The sequence below is a fragment of the Pan troglodytes genome, chromosome 18 (genome assembly GCF_028858775.2).
Source record: "Pan troglodytes isolate AG18354 chromosome 18, NHGRI_mPanTro3-v2.0_pri, whole genome shotgun sequence".
Taxonomy (NCBI): domain Eukaryota; kingdom Metazoa; phylum Chordata; class Mammalia; order Primates; family Hominidae; genus Pan; species Pan troglodytes.
The window spans coordinates 40,668,370-40,692,547 of record NC_072416.2 but is presented as its reverse complement, the minus strand read 5'-3'; the positions used below and the strand labels follow the sequence as shown (position 1 = coordinate 40,692,547).

Genomic DNA, 24,178 nt, shown 5'->3' with positions numbered 1-24,178 from the left:
GGACAGAGGGAATGTGATGACAGGATGGATTCCAGGCTCCAGCAGAGCGATAGAAGATCGGGGAGCAGAAGGAAGAGGGAAGCATGATCAAGAAGGAGGATGTGAGCAGGTTAGTGGCCAAGGAGGGGAGCATGTTCTGGAGAAAGCCTGGTGCTTAGCATTAATTTTCAGGGGGACTGGGCTTAGGACACATAGGAGGTTAGCCTGAGAACCCCTGAGTAGCCCTTGTAATTGGGAAAGGGGGCCTGGCCTGAAAGGAAACATCACACCTAGAAGCAAGCCAGTACCCTTGGCCCCCATAGTCTGCTGCTGCTGCCTGGGATAGCAGTGGGAGAGTCCCAGCTTCCCAGCCAAAGCCTTCTGAGCTTTTGTCCTGCCTCTGCCACTACTGTCTCAGTCTTATCACTTGACCCAGAAGCCTGGGGCTGATCTGCCCTTTCTTCTTGTCCCATGTGACTGCCCAACCATCGTGGCCATTTCTCAGTGTGTGGCCCAGCAGGGTGAGGCACTTTCACGTTTTCAGGTAGCCAAACTCCAGAAGTCTTCAGCCTGCAGAGCTGGACTCCACCCATGAAACAGCCTGTAGATGTCACCTCCTAAGCCTCTCTCTCACAACCCTTGGGACCACTGCTGTGGTGGGGCCACCACCATCCCATATAGACCAAGTGGGCTCCCTGCCACCTGCCTTCCCCCCTTTGGCTTGTGCACCCCACTTCCAGTGGCTTGCTATCACATGGATCCTCCAGGACGCGGCTCCCCCACAGTCTCTGCTTCGGCCTCCACCTGTCATGAAGCAGCCATGTGGGTCTCATGGGAGAGCCTCACGTAATACATGCTCTCCCCCAACTCAATTCTCTGAGCATTTTGGGGGTCTCTGTGTGGAACACCCCCTCCAGCTGCCGGCCCAGCCGGAACCTCCTCTTCATGAATCTCTGAGGCTTCCCTGTGGAGCCTGTTCCAAGGGGCCCACACCATGTCCGTGGCTGACCCATAGTGCTGTCCTCGGGTCTCAGGGCAGCCTGCACATGCAGCTCTGAGGCGTGGCACTTGGCAGGGTTACCCATCATGGAAAACCTGGGCTCTTCCCCTTTAGACTGTTAAGCTCAGTGCCAAGGGCCTGGCACATATGAAGGGCCGCTGAAAACTTTGGTGACTGAATGGGCTGTCCTGGGCTGACGGCGACAGCTTTAGGTGTGTGACTGAGTTGAACTTGTCGGGCTTTTTAGACAAGAAGCTCAGCTTTTCAGGTCTTAGGAGCTATGAGAGTTTGTGAAGATGGATGCATCGGGGCCACCTCCAGGGGACCACACTGGATGAGCCACTGGTTTCCACTTGTGGAAAACTCCGGCAGTCGCTCCTGTTCCCCTCCTGCCAACCTTGCACTTCAGGGGCACAGCTAGCGAGAGGCCCTCTTGAGTCTTGGAGTGTGTTGGGGACAGCAGCTCCCTCTGGGCTGGGGTTTGTGTGTTCAGAGGACCTGCACTGCCTTCTCTGCCTTACTCAGCTTAAATGGCGATCAAGGTTAGGCCCAAAGTGCTGGTTAGCAGCCAGTCGCAGGAAGGCCCCTGTTTGTGTGGAAGCCCCCTGAATTTTTGCTGATCTGAACTTGATCCACAGGCATCTTTGCTTCCTCCTTACCCCTCCAGGGTAGAATCCCATCGCTGTCATTAGCCCAGATGGAGCTGCCCGTGCTTCTCTGCTGAGCTGCTTTTTCTTCTTTTTTAGGTTGAGTCATCTAATCACAGACTACCTTTGCCTAAGTTGTCTTACCTCACTCGGTTGCTCTCTACCCTCCAGCTTACCCCAAACCCCTCAGATAGCTGGTTTTAAAAAAGATACACAGCAAAACCCCAGAAACCCAGCTGGTCTATGTCACTTATTCTCAAGAATAAGGGAGGACAGGCGAGACCCACACCTGCCCCTTTGCCCTGTGCTTACTGCACTGTCCTCAGGATGGGCGAGCTCCATCTGGGTCGTGGGCTGGAGCTGCCACAAGGCATGTTCTCATTTGAAACGGCCTCCATTTCCCCCAGCTCTAGCCCTCCTCTTCCCGTCTTCTCCAGTGTCTGTGTGCTGGGAGGCTACAAGGAAGGCAAGGCAGCTGTACCAAAATGGACTTGGGGCAGCCCTTTGGGGCAGCCTTCTCGGGTCTGCTCTAGGTGACTCTCCCAGTTGTAACCTGTTTTCCTGATTCCAGACTGGTGGGTAAGAGTCGCTCAGGGCAGTGGAAGCCCTGGTGTTAGTCATTCTTCACTGAAGCCTTCCTGAGGCGTCACCTGACTTGCTTCCTTGCCTGGGCGCTGCCTCATTTTTTTCTTCCACAGTTGGGGCATGTTCACGCAGAGTCCACTGGCCACCCTGCGGTAGGCCTGAAAAGTCAGCAGGTGGTGCTGGGACACCAGCTTTCTGCCGGCTGGGGGCAGAGGAGTGAGCTTGTGTGAACGCCATGTATATACAGGGGCTGGGGGTTGAATGACTTGACTCACCTGAGACCCGTCAGGTCAGCAGGGCGGGCCGGGGGTGGCCACAGCATGGAATCTTTTGGTCGGGACTTGCTTCTTCCCCATTTCCTATTAAGCCCATGTCCTCTTCCCCTTGCTCGTGCGGGAAGAAAGGGCTGCCGAAAAGTGCTTATGAGCCATGGCTCTCCCCACTTGATATGGTTGGCCCTGTTTCTCTAGAGTCTGTGGAGAGGATCTGTTTCTCCTGCCTTCTCTGGTTTACTCAACCCTTTATAAAAGCACGACAGCCCTGCTCAGTGTCCAACAACATTCTATGAAGGAAGCCCAGTCAGATTGAGGCATTTGGGGCTGCCATGTGTCTGCCAAGGCCACATCTGGATTCTGTTAAGTTTCATTCACTGGCCTTTTTTTGGACCCCAGGCCATTCTATTGGTGACCACCCTATATCTGTAGGAGATGCCTTCGGCTCTTAGGTTCTTTCCTGTTTTCTGGAAATGAATAGCTAAGAACAGTGATTCAGGTAAGATTACTTGGGAGATCCAGCAGAGGCAGAAGCTAAAGACCATGTTCCGTGCCCTGTCCTGGGGGCCTGGGAAGCTACAAGGGAACAGACAGAAGCGCACGTTAATGTGCCTGAGTGACCCAATGTGAGGGAGCAGGAAAATATTCTAGAAGGCTGGCTCCCAGGCTGAAAAATGCCAGTGATCAGAGAGGACCTGGTCTGCATTGCTTGGGCCCTGGTGGGGACTGAGGGTGTGAGGATGCAGAGGCTGGAGCCCTGGGTTGTGCCTTCAGGTCGTGGCATTGAATGTTTTTTCTCCCTGCAGCGATGAGCCTGGCTTGCCCATCAGCACGGGTCTGAGATGGCGCCTTCCCACCCCTGTCTTCTGTCTCCTCTGTTGCTAAACTGAGCAGCTCTGTGTCTGTCTCTGCCACTCTTGGTGCCAGGCTCCCAGGTGAACACAGGTGCAATCTAGGCCCAGGGAGATTCTGTCCAGCCTTACGTGCAGCCTCAAATCTGTCCCCTCACCTATCAGGGAGCACTTCCTCTCCTGGGAGTGGGATCCAGTCATCTGGAAGCCCAGTCCCGCCCCCGCCCCCCTTTTTTTAGCTATACTTGCTGGAGTGGGCACAAGACCCCTTTTCAGTGTGCCAGGTATGGGAGTGCAGAGATGAAGGCACAGTGCCCAGCCTAAAGACCTTCATAGCCTGGTAGAGCAGCCATATAAACGGATGGCAGCCACGCAGAGAGCTGAGAATGAGGTAGTTACATGCGGGTGCCTAGGAGGCTGCTGCAGGAGCCCCCAGAAGGCGTCCCTCTGATGGGGTGGGAGATCCGAAAGGGTTTCTCGGGGGGAGGTGAGGATTGAGCTGGGTCGAGAGGACATTCCGGCCTGGAGGACTGCCACACAGAGCCAGGTGTGTTCCAGGAATGGTGAGGGGTTAGGTGTTACTAGAGAAGGGGGCCACATGGTTAGTGAGGGAGGAGAGCTCACTGAGGGCGTGCGTGCTGGCAGCAGGTGGCTTAAGCAGAGGGCTGACATGGTCGGATTTGCCTTGCTCTGGGAGGTGGATGGGAAAGCCGTATGGTGGCAGATAGGGAGGAGGCGCCAGCAGTGGGGATGATAGCGGGCATGTTTGCAGTTGACATGGAAAGCGCTGGGTTGCGGCCTGGGCTAGGGGGCCAAGAGGGCCGAGTCTAAGGTGGTTTGCCTGCCCACCACTACAGCAGGGGCTACATGAGGTGGTCAGGTCAGGCAGGAGAAGGGAAGGCCCGTTTTGGACAAGCTGAGTCTAGAATGTCTCTGGGGACATCCAGGAGCCAATGTTTAGCAGGAGGTTAGGTATGAGTCTGGGCCGCAGAGAAAACCCTTTCAGGGATAAGAATGGCTGGGAAGAAGATATAGGGTGTCAGCTGAAAAGTGTAGACCCCAGAGGGAGCAGAATAACAGTGGGAGGAGGGTGTTGCGAGGGGACATCAGGAGGGTAACTTAGCAGCAGAGCAAGGAGCTCAGGGTGACCGCCTGCCTGGGTGGTTAGGAGGCCATTGGTGGCCCTGCTGCTGGCTTGGAAGGGCAGGCTTTGGCCAGCCTAGATTGAGGAATACATGTGAGGGAAAAGACCAGGGGCTTGGGCAGGGTGACTCCAGGAAGGAAGCAGTTGAAGGTGAGGTTCCTGAAGGGAGAATGATCCCGGGTCATCCAGCAGGAAGAGAGAGGACCTAGAAGGTGTGAAAAAGAACTATCGGGCTGGGGGTGCAGTGGGAGTAGTATGCCTAGGGTGCTGTGGGGGTGGGGAGCGCCTGTGAGGGTTGGCAAGAGGAAGGGGAACCAGGGCCTGGCAGAGGGGAGCCCCAGACTGTCTCAAGGCTGGGAACTAAAGGCCTGGGCTTGGGCTGAGCAGGGTCAGGCTTTCGGACAGACACGGCGTGGATCTTGCGCTGGACTTTGTGTATGTCCTGGCCTATCTTGGAAGCCCTGGTTCTCAATAGCCGGGAAAGGCCTGGAACGGTCCAAAAAGAGCTGGGCCTCTGCTGCACTGCCATGGAAGCATTTGTGTTAGCTATTTCCCTGGGTACTGGGGTGACAGCCATGGGCACTCACCAGCAGCCGCTTGCCTGGCCTGGTGGCGGGGAGTATAGCCTTCAGTCTTGCTTGGTCCTCTCTCTACCACCAGGTGGCATGACCCCCACCCCTCAATTCCAGCTAGGAGTAGTGGTCCTCTTCCTCTCTACATCACTGGGATCTGCTCTGGGGCTGGGCAGCTCCTTGCCGGGGGTTGGGTCTTAGTCAGACTTGCCTTTCTTTCTAGGCCTCCCCAGTGACTTCTGGCTATGACGATGTGAGTCAGATGCGTTGTTTCTCTCTGGCTCCTAGGGCGCTCAGTAGCTTCCTCCACCTTCAGGCTGCAGCCCAGTGGGGGGCAGGCTGGTGGGCAGCTGCGGGCTGAGGCAGGGAAACTTGAGCCCTAGGCCACGAGGTCCTGGGCCGCTAATTTTAGAAAGCACATGTCACTGGAAACTCTCCTTCTCTGCCAGGAATCAATGGCCTGGCTCTCCTGGTGCTGCCAGGGGCCCCTGGGAGCCTCTCCCCAAACCGGGAACCTCAGGGGTGTCTCCTGGCCTGGGTGGGTACTTTCTGTCCTGAGTACATCTCGAAAGGGGCTCTTCCGAGGCCCTGGACAGCCATGGCTTGGGCCAGGGAGGTAGCTCACCCTGTCTGCTCTCTACTTTCTCCAGCCCTTCCGGGCTGCCCCGGCCATGAGCAGAGGCTGCGAAGTGTGAAGGCCTGGCTGGGACAGGAGGCCACTTTGACTCTTCTGAGTAAGCTGTTGTTGAAGCACCCTGGACTAAGCAGATTTGTCTCTTCCTTCCCCCAGGCCCTGTGTGACCCTTGCCTTCTGAGGTGTGTGAGAAAGGAACCTCTGCCTTGTTTTGACTGTTTGAACGAGTCCTTCCCTCCTCTCTTCCTGCCAGCTAACATCTCGGGGCAAGGGTGAACCAAGGGAAATGAAGTGGCCATTCCAATCTCTGTTTGGGGACTAGCATCTGCCTCCAGCTGCCACGTGTTTGCCTGTCTCTCCTGGCTTCTTCAGATAGGCAGTGTGTGCCTGTGTCCTGATTCCTGTACACCCTCCAGCCCAAGAAGACCTCGTTTGGGGTGCTGTTACATAACGGATGTGTTCCAGTGCAGCCTGAATGATGGGTTGGGAAGGAGGCTGGCCAGAGAAGAGAGTTCTATCTTACATTGGGACCTGGGAGCCGTTCCCTGTTAGTTTAGAGAGTAGAGTGGTTCCAAGCTCAGGTTCTGGAGTCAGGCAGACATAATTTGGAATTCCAGCCATGTCCATTTCTGGTTTTTGGCCTTGGGTACATTGATTTACGCTGCTGAACTTCAGTTTCCTTCTCTATAAGCTGGGACAGTGATAGTAACTTCCTCATCAGGTAGATGTGAGGATGCGGCCTGGCATGTTGGAAGTGCTCGGATTGATTAGCTTACCAAGGCAAGCCCAGCCTTGCGGGGAGGAAGGTGGTGCTGTGGCTTGTCTGGCACGTCTAGGCCCCGACCCGGAAGGTGCCACGTTCCGGGACCTCATGCTGTATCCAGGCTCTTCCCAGCCCCCAGGCTCCTGCTTCCAGCCCCTCCCAGAGCTGAGGGTGGCCGTTGGGCACAGCAGCAGAGGACAGCTCCTGGGCTCCACCTTTTCCCTCACGCTGCCAGCACCAGGTTGGCGGCTTCTCGCTCGGCTGCCTTGGCAAGAGGGCAGGTCCAGGCTGGAGCCAGGTGTTGAGTGGGAGCAACCAGGAGGTGCTCCTGCCAGCCCTTCATGCTCTTTTTCTCACTTCTCCCTTCTTTTTGTAAATAATCATGCCTGCTTAGATGCCTGGTGACTCTCATGTCGCAGCAGGCCACACTGCTGGCCTCCAATGAAGCCTTTAAAAAGCAGGTGGAGAGTGCTAGTGAGGCGGCCAAGAAGTACATTGAGAATGACCAGCTCAAGAAGGTGAGTCCAGTTTCTCGACCCACCATGGGGCGTCCTGGTGTTATACTACAGGAGCCATATTCTTTAGGGCCTCAGTGGCTACTGCTAGCCTATCACCCTGGGAAATGTGCCTGAAAAGCCAGAGTTGGGTGGAGGCGCAGAGGGGAAGTCCTCAGTGGGGAGAGTATGCCTGCTGGAGGCGTCTGTGTGTGGGGGTCCCGGTGAGGAGGAGGGTGTTGCTGCTCACGTTTCCATCCATTGCTTCCAGTCAGACCCTTCCCTGAGAAAAATGGCCCCTCAGTGAGCCAGGCCCTCTGCTGTGAACCAAAAGCCCTCAGCTAGGCCCTTGTTCCCTGCAAGATTGCCGCACCCCCTCTGGAACTCGGGGTCTGTGGCATCCCTCAGTGCTGGAGAGGAGGTGGGGGCAGGGTAGTTGGCCAGTCTTAGAAGTCCTGTCAGGAGGTGAGCTGCAAGGCAAGCTCGGAGGGATGTGGATGCAGAGGTGGGATAGAGCTGGCCAGGTCGACTGGGGGCTCCTGACTGCAGTGAGCGGCACTGTGTAGAGAGCACAAGGCACCGCCATCCGCGGAGGGGTTGGTGAGCACCATGGAGCTGCTGAGCCCTGCTGCTCGGGAAGGAGGCAGGGCCAGGGGCCGGGGCAGGCAAGGCGTGGCTGGCGAGCTGCAGCAGGTGGCCCCACTGGCGCTTCTCTTCCCCTCGGCGGGCAGCCATGCCCTGGCCTTTGCCTAGGAGCTGGGAGCAAGTGGTGGCTCTGTTCCGCGTTGACATTTCCGAAGGGGCGAGTGGCCAGGGCAGCTTGAGGAACCGCAGCTCAGTGGGGAGGATGGGGCTGGGACCTCTCCCTCCCTCCCTCCTGAGTAACCCTGACCTTTGGCACTTTTCCCAGTGAGCTGCTGTTGATGGAGGCAAGTTGGATGTCGGGAATGCTGAGGTGAAGTTGGAGGAAGAGAACAGGAGCCTGAAGGCTGAGCTGCGGAAGCTAAAGGACGAGCTGGCCAGCACTAAGCAAAGTGAGGCTTGACCTCATGTCCTTCCCCACAGGGAAGTCCAGAGGAGCGTCCTCTGCCCGCTGCTGCCCATTTTGTGCCAAAGTATTAGTAACAAGCCTTGCATGCATGCTCGAGGGCTGCATGAAAACAAACAAATAGCACCCTACGCCTCCAACCCCAATGCAGCCATGCTTAGCCGGCAGGCCAGTGAGGCTAAGTGGTTTGAATGGGGCTCAGGAGGAACCAGGCTGCAGTTGGTGGGCCCCGATTGCCCTGCACTAGAGCAGTGCACAATGGGGCTTTCCCATCCAGAGTGTGGCACGGTAGCCCCAGCATGCCTGGGGGCTTAGAATGAGGGGAGTGTGGGAGTGGTGTTCAGGAGGGGAGTGGGCAGCTCCCAGGCAGCCTGCCTGTCTTTGGTCTTCCACGCATAGACTTAAGTCTGGGGCATTTTCCCACAATACCACAGGCCTCGCCTGCTGCTGCTGTCTGCAAGGCATGGTTGTCATTGGGTCTCGCTTTCAGGCTGGGATCTTCCTCCCTGTCTCCCACTCTCAGCCTCCCTGGAGGTTACCCTTGCCGAGAGCCACTAGAGTTCCCTTCCATTAAAGGGACTGGGGGATGTCCTCTGTATTTCTTTTGCTTTATCTTGAGCTTTTTTGTCAGCCTTTCCCTCTACTTTGGGGGCCTGCAAAAGCAGAGGGGCTTTATTTTGAGAAGTAGGCTCCTGTATAACCTCGTTTGAGATAGATTTGGGCCAGTTTCTGGTGTCTGTAGAAGTTGGGTTTTTACCCCCGATTCCTGTCTTTTCATTTCTGTTTTCTTGGTCATTTACATCATTTCAAGAACTAGAGAAAGCTGAAAACCAGGTTCTGGCCATGCGGAAGCAGTCTGAGGGCCTCACCAAGGAGTATGACCGCTTGCTGGAGGAGCACGCAAAGCTGCAGGTCAGCCCTCACGTATCGCTGCGCCCAGGGCAGGAAAGCAGAGCAGGATGAGGCAGCCCCTGCGGGTGGGAAGGGAACCTTCTAGGGGCCCAGGGGCCGGCTGCCCTCTCCCCCACTTCCCCTGGCCACATCTGCCCTACCGAGTGGGACCATTCACCGGGCAGGAGAGGGGTGGCCTGGCAGCAGATGTAGGCACTTGCCGAGGCAGCCCTCAGGAGTGGCACTGGCTCACTAGGCTCTAAGCCTTCCTAACTTCGTGCTCAGGCTCATTCCATGGTTTGGGGCCTAGTCAAGAACAAAGAAGCAGGTGAAACTCTGGGACCCACTGCTGGCCTTCTTTCCTAGAGTGCTGGGGGGTGACATAGGGCAAAGATCCCTGGGCAAGTAAGGGCACAAGGTGTCAAAAAGGCACCTCCCCTAGCAGGCACTAGTTGTGGCCATCACCTGCTGCCCTAGGCCTGATCCGAGTCCTCAGACTAGCTTGGGTGCACCAGGCCACATTTGGAAGCCAGGCGGTCTTGACGTTGGGAGTGAGGGCCACATAAATACTCCTAACTTTGGACAGCTGGCCTCAGTGCTTGGTGGCCCAAGTTTGGGCACCACAGCAGGTGGGGAGGAAGGGTCCAGCCTCACAGAGGGCACCCGTGCCCTCTGTATAGGGCAGGCTTGGTAGATGGGACTTGGGCTTCGAGGGCACCTGTCAAAGGTGTGCAGAGTTGGGAAGGGCCTGATCAGGTCTTGAAGGGTACTGGATACCTTGCTGTTCCCTGCAGCCAGGACTCAGCCCCCAGTGAGGTCCTGGCAGTCCTCCCTGGCTGGCGTTAGGTCCAGGGCTTTCCTTAGAGCGTGGGTCAGGGCTGATGCTCCCACCCTGGCAGGCCTTTGGGTGCAGCCGGGGAGGGGGCCCCTTGCTCACTTGAATAGCTCTCATTAGGAGAGAGGGGAACCGAGCTGGACCTCTGGGGCTTGGGGCTGGAGGTGGCAGGGGAGGAGTGGACCTGGCCAACCTACTGCTGTGGGATTTCTGTCCCTTTCCAGGCTACAGTAGATGGTCCCATGGAGAAGAAGAAAGAGTAAGGGCCTCATTCCTCTCCTACCTGCAGCTGGCTTCCACCTGGCACATGCCTGCTGCTTCCTGAGAGCCCAGCCTCTCCCTCCAGTACTTCTGTTTGTGCCCTTTGCTTCCCCCATTCCCTTCCACAGCTCAGAGCTCGTCATCTCGGCCCTTGTCCACACTCTCCAAGCACATTACAGGGTACCTGATTGCTACACGTTCAGAATGCATTTGCTGTCATCCTGCTTGGCCTGGCCAGGCCTGGCACGGCCCTGGCTTCCACGCCTGAGCGTGGAGGGCACGAGTTAGTTGTAGTCTGGCTTGCGGTGGGGCTGACTTCCTGTTGGTTTGAGCCCCTTTTTGTTTTGCCCTCTGGGTGTTTTCTTTGGTCCCGCAGGAGGGTGGGTGGAGCAGGTGGACTGGAGTTTCTCTTGAGGGCAATAAAAGTTGTCATGGTGTGTATGTGGTGCAGTGTGTGACTGTGGCCATGGAGAGGGCTCTGCTTTCTCTCCTGCCTGGAGCCCCCAAGGGGCCACAGGCCTTCAACCTGTTTCCCCCACTGAAGGCCAGGCTCACAACTGTTCTCGAAGGCCCTGCCCTCTCTGTTCTCCTGCTCCCCGGGCTGGGCCAGGCCTCGCTTCAGGGCCACCCACCGAGTGTGTGTCCTGTCTGCCTCCCTGGGTGTGGGCAGCTTGGGAGGCTCAGTAAACCGGCAGAGCTTCTGGGTAGAGGACTCGCTTGCCTTCTCTGGGTTCCTGTTCATCACATTTGGGACAGACAGAACGTGGCAGAATGCCACTAGTCACTCCCTGCCCCACCCCCTCCTGAAGGTTTGCAGGATGACCTCTGAGTAATGCCAGCTGGGAGAGGAGACTTGTCCTTGGCAGTGACCTGGAGCTGGCCCAGGGCAGAGCTAGGCAGAAAGGGGCTGGGGCCCTTGGCCCTGAGAACGTGCTGGGTGTGTGCCTGCCACCAGAGTGCTGGGCTGGTGCTGGCTCCAGGGCGTCCCTCCCGTGGCTCCCTCAAAGCTGTGTCTTCCAGGCCCACAGCAAGCCAGGCCAGAACCGGGGCTTCCTGCCTGGCGCCAGTGCCCAGGCCCCTGCACTGTGCTGCTCTCCAGTAGCACATGAGGAAGGCAGTCCCCGCCCGCAGCACAGTGCTCCCACCCTGCAGGTCCTCTGCCATGCCTGGTGTCTGCATGAGGACTGGGCGGAAGGGTCAGGGGAGCAGGTTAGAGGTGTGTCTCCTGGAACTGGGGGGACCCCTGAAGGATGTTGATGCTGGCAGGGTAGCTGATGGCCTGCTGTGCATGCTTGCTTCTCCCTGCCCTGTCCAGGCCCAGGCCAGTGGTTCCCTTCTCTAGCATCCTGTCGCCCTTCCCTTGTGCTCAGAGCACAGCCACCTCGTGACAAGTTCTGTCCCTTTCCAGGCGGTCTGAGAGGTGGTGTCTGAGGGAGTAGGGGACACATGGGCAATACCCTCTGGTTGCTGTGCCAAGGCCGAAGGCTGATACCACTACTCCAGGAAGTGTTCTTGGCTACCTCGGGCCTCCCTGAGCTCACCCTTCTCTGAGCTTTGAAAGGCTAAAGTCCAAACGGGTGCTTCCCTCACCAGCCCTGATGGCTTCTTCCGCTGTTCTGCCTAGGCTAGCAGCAGACAGAAAGCTGCATGAGGCCAGCTTCTGGAGCGCCCTTTCTAGTGGAGTGATGGAACAACATTGGGGCAGGGGGTGTGGGCACAGGCTCTTAGAGATGAAAATTGAGGCGCTTGCCCAGCCTAGACTGGAGGGTGGCCTTCAGGCTCGTGCTTTCCTGGATCAGCTTCTGTTCCAGGGCATCTGCACCCGTGGGCATCCTGATCTGTTTTCTTACCCATCTTCCACTAGACTGCGAGCTGCTTGAGGGCAAAGCCTGCTGCTTGTTGATCTCTGTGTCCTAACCCCTCATGTGGGAGCTAAGTCCTGAGGTAATGGTGTCTCCATATCAGAACCCACTTTAAATGACATGCTTCTGTGAAGTTTCCTTTTTTCAATGTCTTTTTTCTGTGTGTTTGGTGTCATTGTGGTGCATGAGGTGGCTTGGAGGGCATTTGGCCTGGAGGTGTGGAGAACAATTAGCAGAGGGTGATTGTCATCCAGGCAGAGACCTGGCTGACAGTGTATAAAGCAGTTGGCCTGAGCTCAGGGGTCCTGGGGGTGACTGTGGGCTGCAGGACAGTTGGAGTCGGCTGGGGACAGGGGCTGTGTGAAGGCCTGGGGCACCCTGGGGAGAGGTCTTGCCGACATTGGGAAGCACCTTTGCAGCTAAGGAGGGCCAGGCTGGAGATCTGGGAGCTGCCAGCCAGGTGGGGTTCTTGAAGGCGCAGGCATGGTGAGAGGACAGGCTTCTCAGGGAGAAAAAGAAAACTAGAAACAGTGGTTGCCGAAGAGATGGGGGCCAGGGACCGCAGGACAGGCTCCAGAGCCCCCAGCTGAGCTAGGGTGGGACTGCACTGCCACTCCTTTCTCTGCTCCCTGTCTGGTCCATGTATTTCTCACCCAGGCTCTTGGTTGGCTGTATTCTAAGCCAGGTCCCTCTCCTGGCTCCAGAAGTTTAGGGGTAAAGCCCCTCCATGGGGGGTGCTGCCTGCTGAGGAGCAGGGCCTCTGGGGGTTCTCCCATAGCACGATAGCAGTCCTGGGCAGGACGCAAAGGGAGCAGCACAAGCTGTCACTTTGCTCTGAGGGGTCACCTGCTCCCCCTTCACAGGCTCCGATCCCTGATGCTCTCTGTGCTTGCCTGAGCCACCCACTGCATTGCCTGCTGTGCCCTGCCATGGTGCCCAGCCCTTTCAGGGTGGGGTGCCACATGCTCATCTTGTGCACGGGTCCCGCCCCTTGAAAGACCTGTCTGTACTCACTGTCTTCAATTCCTCTCCACCTCTTCTCATGGTAAAATGCATACATATCACACATATATATAGTGTCATCAATGTATATGTAATGAGCCATTTTCACCATCGTTAAGTGTGCAATTCAGTGGCATTAAGTGCAGTCACAGTGTTGCGCAGCCACCACTTCCATCTACCTCTAGAATTTATTTTCTCAAACTGACACTCTGTCCCCACTCAACACTCCCCACCCTGTCCCCAGCCCCTGGCACCCACCCTTGCCCTCTGTCTCTGTGGATCTCCCTCCTCTCATGTAAGGCCCTGTCTCTCTCACAGGAGCAGAACCCTATAGCAAGTGTCTCTTTATGATGGTCATTTCACAGAAATGCCCTCCAGGGGTCAGCCATGTTGTGTCGTGTGTTGGAGTGCCTTCCCTTTCCAGGCCGGCTCATATTTCCTTGTCTGGGTAAACTATGTTGTTGTCTCTCCCTTCGTCTGCAGATGACACTGGGCTGCCGCCACCGTTTTCTCAATCGCACACCAACCAGCCTTTCACACGCAACCCCTCATGCAAGCCACCCTCACCAGGCCCCTGTGACCCTTGCCAGACTCAGTGAGCATTTGCAGGTCACTGTCCTTCACCAGCAGCAGCAGCAGCAGCAGCACTGGACAGATGGAGCCAGCCACTGCTCCTCCCTGACCTGTGAGGGGTACTCACTGGCTCAGGTTGCAGGACCCCACCAGGAGCTCTCAGGCATCCTCCCCCATTGCTGCCGCATCTTCCCTCTGCCCCTCTCATTGTGTCCCAGGACTTGCGGCGTCCCTGTGAGCTCACCCAGGCTCAGGGCTTTCAGTGTCATCTCTATGTGGTAAGAACTTGCAAAGTTCCATCTCCAGTACTTTCTGGAACTCCTGTGTCCACCTGCCAACTAGACATCTCCACTTGGATGACACTTCCTGAATGACACACCCAAGGCTGACTCCAGACCATTCTCTCCTTGCCTCCCCGTTGCAGGACCTGGCAGCTCCATCTTTCCTCTTGCTCAGGCCAAATCTGTTGTCCTTAACTCCTCTTTGAGCCCTGCATCCTGGTCATGCACAACCCCTATTGGCTCCACCTTCAAAATTGATCCCTGATGCAAAGTTATCCCCTCTGCTGCTATCAGCCTGGCCCAAGCGACACAAGGCACCTGTTCAGTGACAAATTCTTGGGGTAACATTTTGAAAATTTCAGCACCCATGGCTTTACACCCACCCTTCCCCGCGGGTGTGGCTGCTCTCCAGCTCTCTTGTCCTGCTCTCCCCAGGTGCCTCGGCTCCAGGGGGACAAGGTTTTCCCTGGGCTGCTGCCTTCCCTGCTCCCTTCCCAGTCCCCAGAAGGGTGCCGGCCTCAGAGGCCTCCAGAGTAGAGCCTTGCCCACCACAGCAGCTCCAGCTGGAGGAGGTTCCCCTACTTCCTGCACCTCGACCCCTTAAAGCAGCAGAGGCAGAAGCAGAAGCCTCCTTTGGAAAATGACAGGTTTTTATTGCTATGTTTGCAGTGGCTTTTTAGCACAGTAAGAATGTCCCCGCAGGCCCACCACCCTCACCCAGCCCCAGCCCTCCAGCCTCTGTCCGGGTGTCAGGGAAGCCTTTCTTGGGGTCACTCAGCTGTCTTGGGACTGGACGTGACAGATATACGTGGGTTAAAGCTGCTACACAGAAGACTGGAGGTGCAGGAAGTGCATCCGCCTTGAGCCTGGACGTGGGAGCCGTGTCCGGGGTCCCTTCCCGGGGGTGTGCCCAGCCCAGAGCACAGGGTGGGAAGCCTGGGCAGGCCAGGTTAGCAGCCCAGACACCCAGGATGGAATATTGCAGCCTCTTGCCCCACAGACCTGTGGGCAAAGGGACAGCGTGGGGACAGCCCCGAGGCGCCCACCATGCACTTTTCCAATCCATTCTGGGTCTGGGGACCACACACACACATCCACACAACAGACTCGCACATGCAACAGCTTGAAGCTTTTGTTTTGCCTCTGAAAGTTAGATCTATAAATTCCCACTCCTAGGCTAGGGGCAGAGGGGTAAGGTAGGGCTCACAGGGATGGGAGTGGTAAGGAGAGGATGGTTTGGGCTCCTTCCTCTTTTTAGAAATATACAAGCAGAAATCTCATTCTCTCAAGTTTTTATAAAATGTGCAAAATACAAGCCTCCTTTGCCCAGAGGCACCGTTTACATCTGGTATTCACCTTTGCTAAGAGATAGAGATCTATATATACTCTACGTACTCACGCACACATGCACTCGCACCCAAGCTCACACAATTGATATTGGTGGTGATTGGCGCAGGAACCAGAAGGTTCCACTGCTGGCTGGCTCTCTAAGCTTCTATAACAGGGATGGGGAGAGGGGTATAGCCCAGCTGAAATATTTGTCTTGGTTCTGCTGCCCCTCCCTTGCCTCCCTTCTCCTCTCTCTCCTCCCTCCCGTCTCTCCCTCCTTCCCTTCCTCACATTTCCCAAGCTGCCACTGCTGCTTCTGGGGTGAGGGGTCACCCAAGGGTGTGCTACAGAGCAGAGCCTGGAGAGGTGGGCAGGGGGTGGGCGTGGCAGGGGCAGGAGGAGTGCAGCACTGTGGGTGGGGGTGGGGCACTAGGTGGGGCCTAGGACCAGCTGGGCTAGGACTGGAGGGGGAGAGGCATCTATTTTTGGTGGGTTGTGATATTTTTGGCGTTTTATTAAAAATGGAAAAAGTTGTTTTAGTGAGCACTCATGGTGCTTTCTCCCCTCCTCTCCCAGGCAGACCCCAAAAGTGTCAGGGAAAGGCAGGCCCCCTGGAGGGGTGGGGTGGGGCTGAAGCAGGGGCTGCTATGGCTACCAGAGGTGAGCTGGTGATGTGAGCTGAGCTGTCCCATGACACTCTCCACCACGATGACCTTGCTGCTCTTGGACACTGGGGTCAGGGTGGTCAGGCCCCTGACATCTGCATCCTGAGCTCGGTACTCCAAGTGGTGGAGGCCCCAGATGGGCTGGGTCAGGTGCTGCCAGCACTGCAGGAGAGGACATGTTGAAGCCCCCAGGGTCACCTGCTCGTCCCCACGGTGACTTCCTCTGCCTCTCTCCAGCTCCCGCTGCCTGCCACCCTAGTCAGGGCCACTCCTCGGCTAGGAAGCAGGCTGGGTTGAATGTTCACAGCAGGGGAGGGGAGGGCAGGCCGGGAGGGAGCCTTACCTCAGCCATGGTGCCCTTGGCCCTGAGGAGGCAGCCCAGGAGGTGCAGTGGCATGCACAGCATGGAGGACAGCACGAAGGCCCAGACCATGGCCTCACCCCACCACGGGTACACGTAGGTGTTGTTGTAGACCAGTGGCTCGTAGTACACAGCGTTGAAGATGAAGATGACCTACAGACCAGAATGCCGTGGTTAATGGGGACCCCACACCGCCCCGCCTCCCCCCCTACCCTGCCCCACCTCCCCCAGCCCTTACCATGCAGACCAGCGGGGTGAAGAAGGACCAGCACCATTTCATCCAGGGGCAAGGTCGGTACCCGATCATACAGGCAATGTCGTCCGTGAAGCGGTCAGCTCCTGTGGCAAGGCGAGGTGGGAGGGCCAAGCTGGAGACCTGCCTTCCCTGCCACCATGCCCCAGCCCACCCTTCAGCCATGACCTACCATAAACCCAGGCCACCACCACGCACTCCCAAAAGGCCTGCCAGAGCAGGGTGGTGCCGCTGGCCGAGTAGTAGTCAAACAGCTGGAAGACATACATCCCACCCTGGGGGACAGAGCCCAGTCAGGGAGGATGGCAGACGGCCACCAGAGGTCACAGGCAGACCCCCCACCCCACTCACATCAGTCACCATGGAGAGATCAATGACAAAGCGGAGGGCACAACAGAGGGCCACAGAGATCTCCCTTTGGAAACAGAAGTAGTAGGAGGCTGGGAGGAGGTCGAGGAGGCCGGTGATGAAGCCCTCCACACCTACAAACTGTGGCCAGGCCAGCTCAGGCCGAGCCCCGCACCACCCTCCACCCCTTTCCTTGCCTGCAGCCCTCACTCCACCCCTCTCCTGGCTCCCTGTCCCAGAGCCCCATGCAAACCTGGCTGTCGAGACCAAGCAGCAACAGCATGAAGAACAGGGCAGCCCAGAGTGGGGCCACTGGCATCAGTGTGACAGCCTGTGGGTAGGCGATGAAGGCCAGGCCCGGCCCTGTGGGAAAGGTGCAGGCTCTAGACCTTGCAGCCGATGTCCTGCCCTGCGTGCACCCTGAGCCCTGCCTGCAACACTCGCGCCCATGCCCACGCCTGCCTCTGAGGTGCTGTCAACCCTGGGTCGTGCAGCAGGGGCTGGGAGGTCCTGTCTCTGTCAACATTGACAAATCCCAGGACCTGCCCCCACAGGCCCACAATCTGACAAGTTCTGTTTGAATCCTCGTCACTTTTCAGCATTTCTATTGCGTGTTCTTGTACGTCATGCATCTGGGTGGCAGTTGCTGCTCTGGAGGCGGGGTTGGGGGTAGGGCCCTACCTGACTCTGCCACCTTGGAGATGTGCATGCCCTGCTCTGCAGCCATGAAGCCCAGGATGGAGAAGACCACGAAGCCAGCAAAGAAGCTGGTTCCACTGTTGATGAGAGCCAGGATGATGGCATCCCGGAGGGGTGGAGGGGCCAGAGTGGATGGGTTAGGCTGCTGGGCAGGGCAGGGCGGGACAGGGCACGGGTGGCAGGGCAGCAGTGCTTACTTGTAGCAGTTGTTGTTGAAGCGGTTGTAGCTGCCCAGGGCTGTGAGGGCCCCCAGGCCAACGGCATAAGAAAAGAAAATCTGGATCCCCACATCTATCCATACCTAGAGGAGGGCCGGAGAGCGCAGGCATGAGAGGCCTGCAGGGCTCCCCCCACCAATGTCCTGCTGCAGCCTCCCCACCTCCACCTCACCTGAGGGGACCCCAGCTTTGACCAGTCAGGCTTGAGATAGTAAATGATGCCATCCAGGGTGCCAGGCAGCAGCCCTCCAAGCACCAGCAGCATGACTAGGAACACGTAGGGGAATGTAGCAGTGAAGTACACGATCTGGGGGGCCAGGCTGCTCAGCGGGGGCTGCGGCACCACCTCCCTCACAAGCCCACTCCGAGCACCTCCGGTCCCCCTTGCGGGCAGGTATGTTCAGAGGTCCCCATTCTCCTCCGAGCCATGGCTCCCGCCAGAGGAAGCTAGGGGCAAGGCTGGGCCCCGGCAGCCCTGGCAGGTGCAGTGGGGAAGCTCTCTGGGCTCCTCATTTGTCTGCAGGGACGCGTGTCAGTGGGGAGCGGGCGAGCCTCTGGGAGCTCTCCTCAGTGGGGACAGGAGGCGTGGAGCATGTGGGGAGTGAGAGCTGTGTGAGTGTGTGGGCAGTGCACGTGTGGGAGGCCCAGGCAGGGAGCAGGATATTGGATCGGGGCCGGGTCCCCCTCCTCTTCTGGAGAGAGGTCGGGGCTGAGCAGGTGGAGAGTGGAACTGGGCCAGGCAGAGGCAGGCAAGACGCGGCTGCCACACTGTCTGCCTCCTCTTCCCACATGCTGCTCTGGGGACCTTGTCCCCCAGGGAGCTGGCCATGTCCCACAGCTCTGGACATTGTCTTCTTTGTTCAGGTGGCTCCCCAGCCTGACCAGGAGCCCCCAAGGGATGTGGCCAGACTCTGCTCTGTGTCCCCAAGGCAAGATAGGCAGGTAACAGATGGCCAGACCAGGTCCAGCAGACTGTCACAAGAGTCAGAGACTGGCAGGAGGGCACCGGTGGGGGTGATGGGCACAGGGAAGGGACAGTGCCTGCCGGGGCCTCTCCCCACAGGAGTAAAGGCTGCTGGGCCCTGGATTTGCAGGATGGGTAGTGTTGCTTGGCTTTCAGTACCTCCCCCTTCCTTAGGGCTAGACTCTGTCTGGTCACCTCCCGTTGCCACGGGTGTGCCTGGCACAGACATCCAGCTCCCAGGGCTGAGCCACCCTCCCCCCTGCATGCCTCCAGTGGTACCTTTCCCATGGATTTGACCCCCTTTCAGACACAGAAGTAGACCAGCACCCAGCAGGCCAGCAGACAAAAGGGTCACCTCCCAGTTGAGGGCCCCTGGCACCTCCAGTCCCCCAGACAGCCTCAAGACTTTGTTCCTAGGGGAGGGAGGGAGGTCCCATGAGGCCTGTGCCAGCAGAGGATGGAGCCACAGGGTCCACCCCCAGGAGTCGTGGCTCCCTTCTCTCCCACAGCCCAGGGTTCAGCGGGCCCTCTTGTCCATCTGGGCTGGGCCTGGAGCCCACGAACCCCTGGCATTTGGGAGGCCACTCCCATCCCACCCCACATGCAGCCCCAGCTCCCCCATCAGGCGGGAGTGACCAGGACAGTGATAGGCTGCCGAACCCAGGAGTGAGGCTGACCTGGCGCAGCCCCTGGGGCTGGCCCCAGGACTCTCCGAGGGCAGACAAGGGCAGGCAGGATCCAGGAGGGACTGCCAAGAAACACCCTGGTCCCCTCTCAGGGCCATTCCCCTGGAGCCGGGCAACATGAGGGAGAGCTGGGGGATGGGATGGGCTTGGCCCAGAGGTGCTGGACTCACTCCCAGAACTCGATGACAGGGGACCGGCGGTCAGCAAGCTGGTCACAGGTGAGGTTGGCCAGGCTGGCACTGGCACAGTCTTCATGGCGGAAGATCTCCACACAGTCCGGAGTGTTCCAGGTGTGGCCACATGTGGCCCAGGGCAGCGTGGTGGTAAAGGACTTGACCAGGTAATAGAAGCCCCAGGCCAGCACCATGATGTAGTAGGTGTTGCAGAAGATGGAGGCATAGCCCAGGCCTGGGGCCGGGAAGTCCTTGCCATGTAGATTCTTTCCTGGCCACCTCCCCTGCCACCCCTTTATCTCCCCACCGAGGCTGGCAGTGCTCCCACCGTCTGTCCTTCTGGAGCCTTGTTTGTGGTGCTCCTGACTCCCCTGGACTCCCCCTTGTGTGAGTCCCAACACTGGGCTGACTCCCCAGCCTCTCTCCTCTCCTCCAGCCACCCCCTAGACCCAAGGCAGAGCGAGCCCCTCTCCTCCTGTCCCCATCTGACCAAGTGCTGTTGAGTCTCCAGCCTTACACACCTGGCCCCTTCTGTGGGTCCCACTGCCACCATGGCGGTTCCAGGAGGTCCAAGCCTCCACCTGGCCACCCAGTAACTCCAGTCCTCAGCAGCTGGTGGTGGTGGTGGTGGGGAGGGGGGGTTTCTAGTAGCCTGAGGTAGTGTTGGAGACAGTTGCCCCCGTAGTGGGCAACCTCAGTACGTCGCTCCACCTATCTGTGCCCCAGCGTCCTTGGGGACAGTAATAGTAGGACCTACCTAGAGAGCCAAGTGTGCTGGGCAGGTCCCATCCCCAGCCCGGCTATGCCTGGCCTGTCCTTGCCTTGTGGAGCTGCCTATGCCCCCTCTAGTCCCTGCTTCCCCAAGTTCACTGTGCGGCCTGAACATCTCCTCCAGGCTCCCCCCTCGAGACTGGGATGCCATCACGTGGCCCCAGGCCTGGTGCTCAGGACAGGAAAAGATTTCTCAAGTGGGAGCCAGCTGGGAAAAGGGGGCAGTCCCTGAGGCTGGCCAAGGGCTGCTCACCTTTGAACAGGGGACAGACGTTCCAGACATTGATGCTGCCGGCCTTCATGAACTGGCCCAGCGAGATCTCCAAGAAGAAAATGGGGATTCCTCTGACCAGGGCTATCAGGATGCAGGGAATAAGGAACACACCTGGGGGTGGAGGCACAGGGTGGACTCAGGGTGGCCCCCAGTCAGGCTGCCCAGGCCCAGTGGGCCAGCCCAGACTCCAAAGGCCCCATCACAACTTCCCACTGGGTGAGTCAGTGTAGGGGTGGCCACTGACTCGGGCCCCACGTAGGGTCTTGAGGGGCTGGGTTCAGTGTGTTGAAGAGGTGCTACGGTAGCCCCTGGGCCATTGAAGCCCTATTCCCTGGGTGGCAGAGAGGCGCCAGGCCCACAGGGCTTCCACCCCCACAGTCACTTGGGGTGATGGCCATGGAGGACACGCACGCTCAGACACGCAGCCTGTCCCTAGTGCCACAATTCCCTGTTTCAGGCAGCACAGTGAGGGCACGTGCGTGTGTGCATGTGCGCCAAGGCTGGGTGATCAGGCCTGAGGGGCTCATCCAAAGGCAGGGAGCACGACTGTCCTGCACTTGGACGCTTGCCTGCAAGTGTGAGGTCCAAGGCAGAGGGCGGGTGGGTCACAGTTCCCTGCTGGTGGGATGGCCACGTGCAAGGACAGAGGGATACAGGTGTGGGAAGAGGGGCCAGGCCGGCCTTAGCAAGCCCAGGGAGTCAGGCTCTACAGGAGATAGGCAGGGCATGACACAGGCCCTGGACAGCAGGCTGGGGTGGGGGTGGCAAAAGGGCAGGGAGAGCTGGGTGCCACTACCCCCTTCTCCTCTCTGGGCCTCCTACCCTTGCCCTGGCTGGGCTCGCTCCACTACTCAGAGGCCGAGCTTGGCTGCAACTTGCCTGACTCCAGGTCCCAGCATCCTCCTAACCTTGGGCAAAGGCCTTTGCTCTGGACCTCTGTTTCCCACCCATCACTGGGTCACTTCGGCTTCCAGGAACCCCAGTGGTTTGTAGTCACAGGACACACGCATGCCCATCGCTCTTGCTAAGCTGGGCCCGGGCAGGCGGGCGGGCATGGGACGTGCATGCAGTGTGTCCAGTGGTGGCGCCAGGCGGGCCAGGCCGCAGGCTTCCCAAGCCTGGCTCAGGTACCCAGTGTTCCAGGCCCGGGCCAGAGGGGAGGAGCGGGAGGGCCGTGAGGGGAGGGCAGGGAGAGGGACAGAGTGGCCCATTGTGTGTGTGTGTGTTCGTGTGTGTGCACACGTGGGAGGCCCAAACAATGTGCCTCTTGTGTGCCCGACCCGTAGGGGCAGCCAGGGCTCCTTACCTCGAGGAGACCCCAAGGCGCAGGCCTGCTTTCCCACCTCGGCGGCCAATCGCTCCTCCCAGCCCAGAAGTCTGGGGGCAGCCTCGCGGGCATCGCCGGCCCCCGCCCCTCACCCTGCCAGGCACATGACTGCAAGAGGGGTGGAGGCGCCCGGCCCAGCCACGGAGCAGCAGCGGTGGACCAGAGGCGGCCCCGACCCCGCGTGCCCAGGGGCCAACCGCTGCCCGGACTTCACCCCTCCGCGGCGGCTCCGGGGGTTGGGGGTCGGGCGTCGGGGGCCCGCCGGGGGCCTGCCGGGGGAGGAGGCCGCGGGGGGCGGGGGAGCTCACCTCCGCCGTTCTTGTAGCACAGGTAGGGGAAGCGCCACAAGTTGCCCAGGCCCACGGCGAAGCCCACGCACGACATGATGAAGTCCATCTGGCGCGTCCAGGTCTATCTCGCGCGGCGGCACGGCCAGGCCGCCGCCGGGTGTCCCCAGGCCCGCGGGGCCGTCGCCCTTGGCCGGGGCCCCGTCGGGCCCGGGCGCGATGAGGGGGCCCTTCTTCTGGTCGCTGGACATGCTATAGATGCCGTTCTCGGCGCTCTTCCTCGCCATGGCCCCAGCAGGCCTCACGGCCGGGCCGGGGTCGCGGCACCTTGCGGGGGGCTGCGGTCAGGCGCGGGGCACCGGCGGCACCGGGGAGGGCCCCGAGGGCGCGGGCCGACCGGGGGCCGGGGGGCGGCCGGGCCGGGGGACCGGGCGGCGGGCGGGCGGCGGGGTGTGGGGCACAGGCGGCGCAGTCAGAAGCAGTCCACGAAGCACTTGAAAGTGAGCCTGAAGAATCTCCTGTGTGTCGGGGGCCCGGGGCGCGCGGGCGTCGGCGGGGCCCGGCCGGGCGTCGGCGGCAGCGGTTCCGGAGGCTCTTGCCCGCGGCTCGGGCGGTGGCGGCTGCCGCGGCTCCTCGCCCGACCCGAGGCTCAGCCTAGCGGGGCGCGGGCGATATCGGCGCCCGCAGTCTGCAAGCGGCGGCTGGAGGAGGGGCCTGTGGCCCGCGTCCCCGGCCCTGGCCGGGGCCCGCGGCGGCTGCGCGGCTCACTCGAGACTCCGGTGGCGGTGGCGGCGGCGGCGGCTCAGGCGCGCCTCGCCCTCTCCTTCCGGGCGGCGGCGGCTGCAGCCGCTCTCGGGGCCGCGGCGGGCTCAGCGACTCGTCACCGCGTTCCGACTGTCCCTCTCTTCCCAGTTCCTGGCCGGCAGCCGCTTAAAAACCGACTCCGGGGTGATGTCACTATCGCCCCACCCCCACGGCTGGCCGGCCCCCCTCTCCCTCCCGCCCTCCTCATCACAGTCCGCCCACCTCGTCCCTGCCCTCCTCCTGGGGAGGAGACGCCGCTCCAGCGGGAGGCAGGATGGTTGCTACCTGGGGCGGCCGCCAGCTCCTCCCGCAGGGCTCCGGGCCGCCCCTCGCCCCAGGGTCGCCCGCTCCTAGTGCGGCCCAGGCTTCCCGGCCTGCCCCTCCCAGCCCTAGGAAGACGTCCCCCGGGCCCCCTCAGTCCTCCGCCTCCCCTTCTCTCCCTTTCTCCCCGCTCCTGGCAGGCTGCAGCCGTCTCCTCCTGGTGCTCGCTCCTTCCTTGAGCTCTGTCCACCGCTGCCCACTGGGGGCTAGAGCTTCCCGGCTACCCTGGAAGCTGGAGGCCGGGACCAGCTCTTCAGGTGACAGGCCTCTGTGTCTCCACAGTGGCCAGAGGGGAGCCTGCCTGACTGATGAGCAAGGCTCGACTTTGTCACCAAGGCAGAGAAGGGGCCCGGGTAAATGACCCCGGTGGCCCCCACCCCTGCCTGGCGTGAGAGTGGGTAGGGGATTCGGACTTGAGGGGACTGGAGCGGGAATAAGGCAAGGCTGCCCCCTGGTGCCTGGCGGGTGCACAGACCCTTCCCCAAAGGCCTCAGGCCTGAGGTCCTGGCTGCCCGCCCCCCACCCACCCCGTGTTCCTCTCCCAAGGACCCCCCAGGCCTACCCAGCAAGAGCCAGCTTGTTGGGCTGCCTCTCCGCCACCAGCTGAGCAGCTTGGTTAGAATTTTCTAGGGCAAGAGTAGCCTGGGGGTGGGGTGGGGAAGGAAGTGGTCATTCTCCTGGCCTGGGAGGTAAAGTGTGCCCCCCTCAACTTCAAGCTCCCTGATCTGATCGTGGACACTGCAGTCCCCAGATGGCTCATCCCGTTAAGCTAAGCCCGCGGCCATCCCTCCAGCTTTAGGAAGAAAAGCAGTTCTGGCCCAAGCCAGATTGAGCTTCCTGGGTGAGGGAGGGGCAGTGTCCCTACCCAGGCTTGGAGGAGGAGCCTCAAGGGGTGTGTGTGGTTGGGGGAGACAGCCGGTGTCACCTGTGCTTAGACCAGGGGCGGTGGGCGGGTACCCTTGAGGTGGCAAGGTCACACTGCTCATCAGAAGTTTCTCACTAGG

At 59.7% G+C, this 24,178-nt stretch overlaps 1 pseudogene; it reads right to left on the bottom strand.

Annotated features, from left to right (window-relative positions):
• Positions 1 to 14,332: 14,332 nt before the first annotated feature.
• LOC107966651 (sodium- and chloride-dependent creatine transporter 1-like) lies at positions 14,333 to 22,390 on the bottom strand (annotated as a pseudogene).
• Positions 22,391 to 24,178: the final 1,788 nt, after the last annotated feature.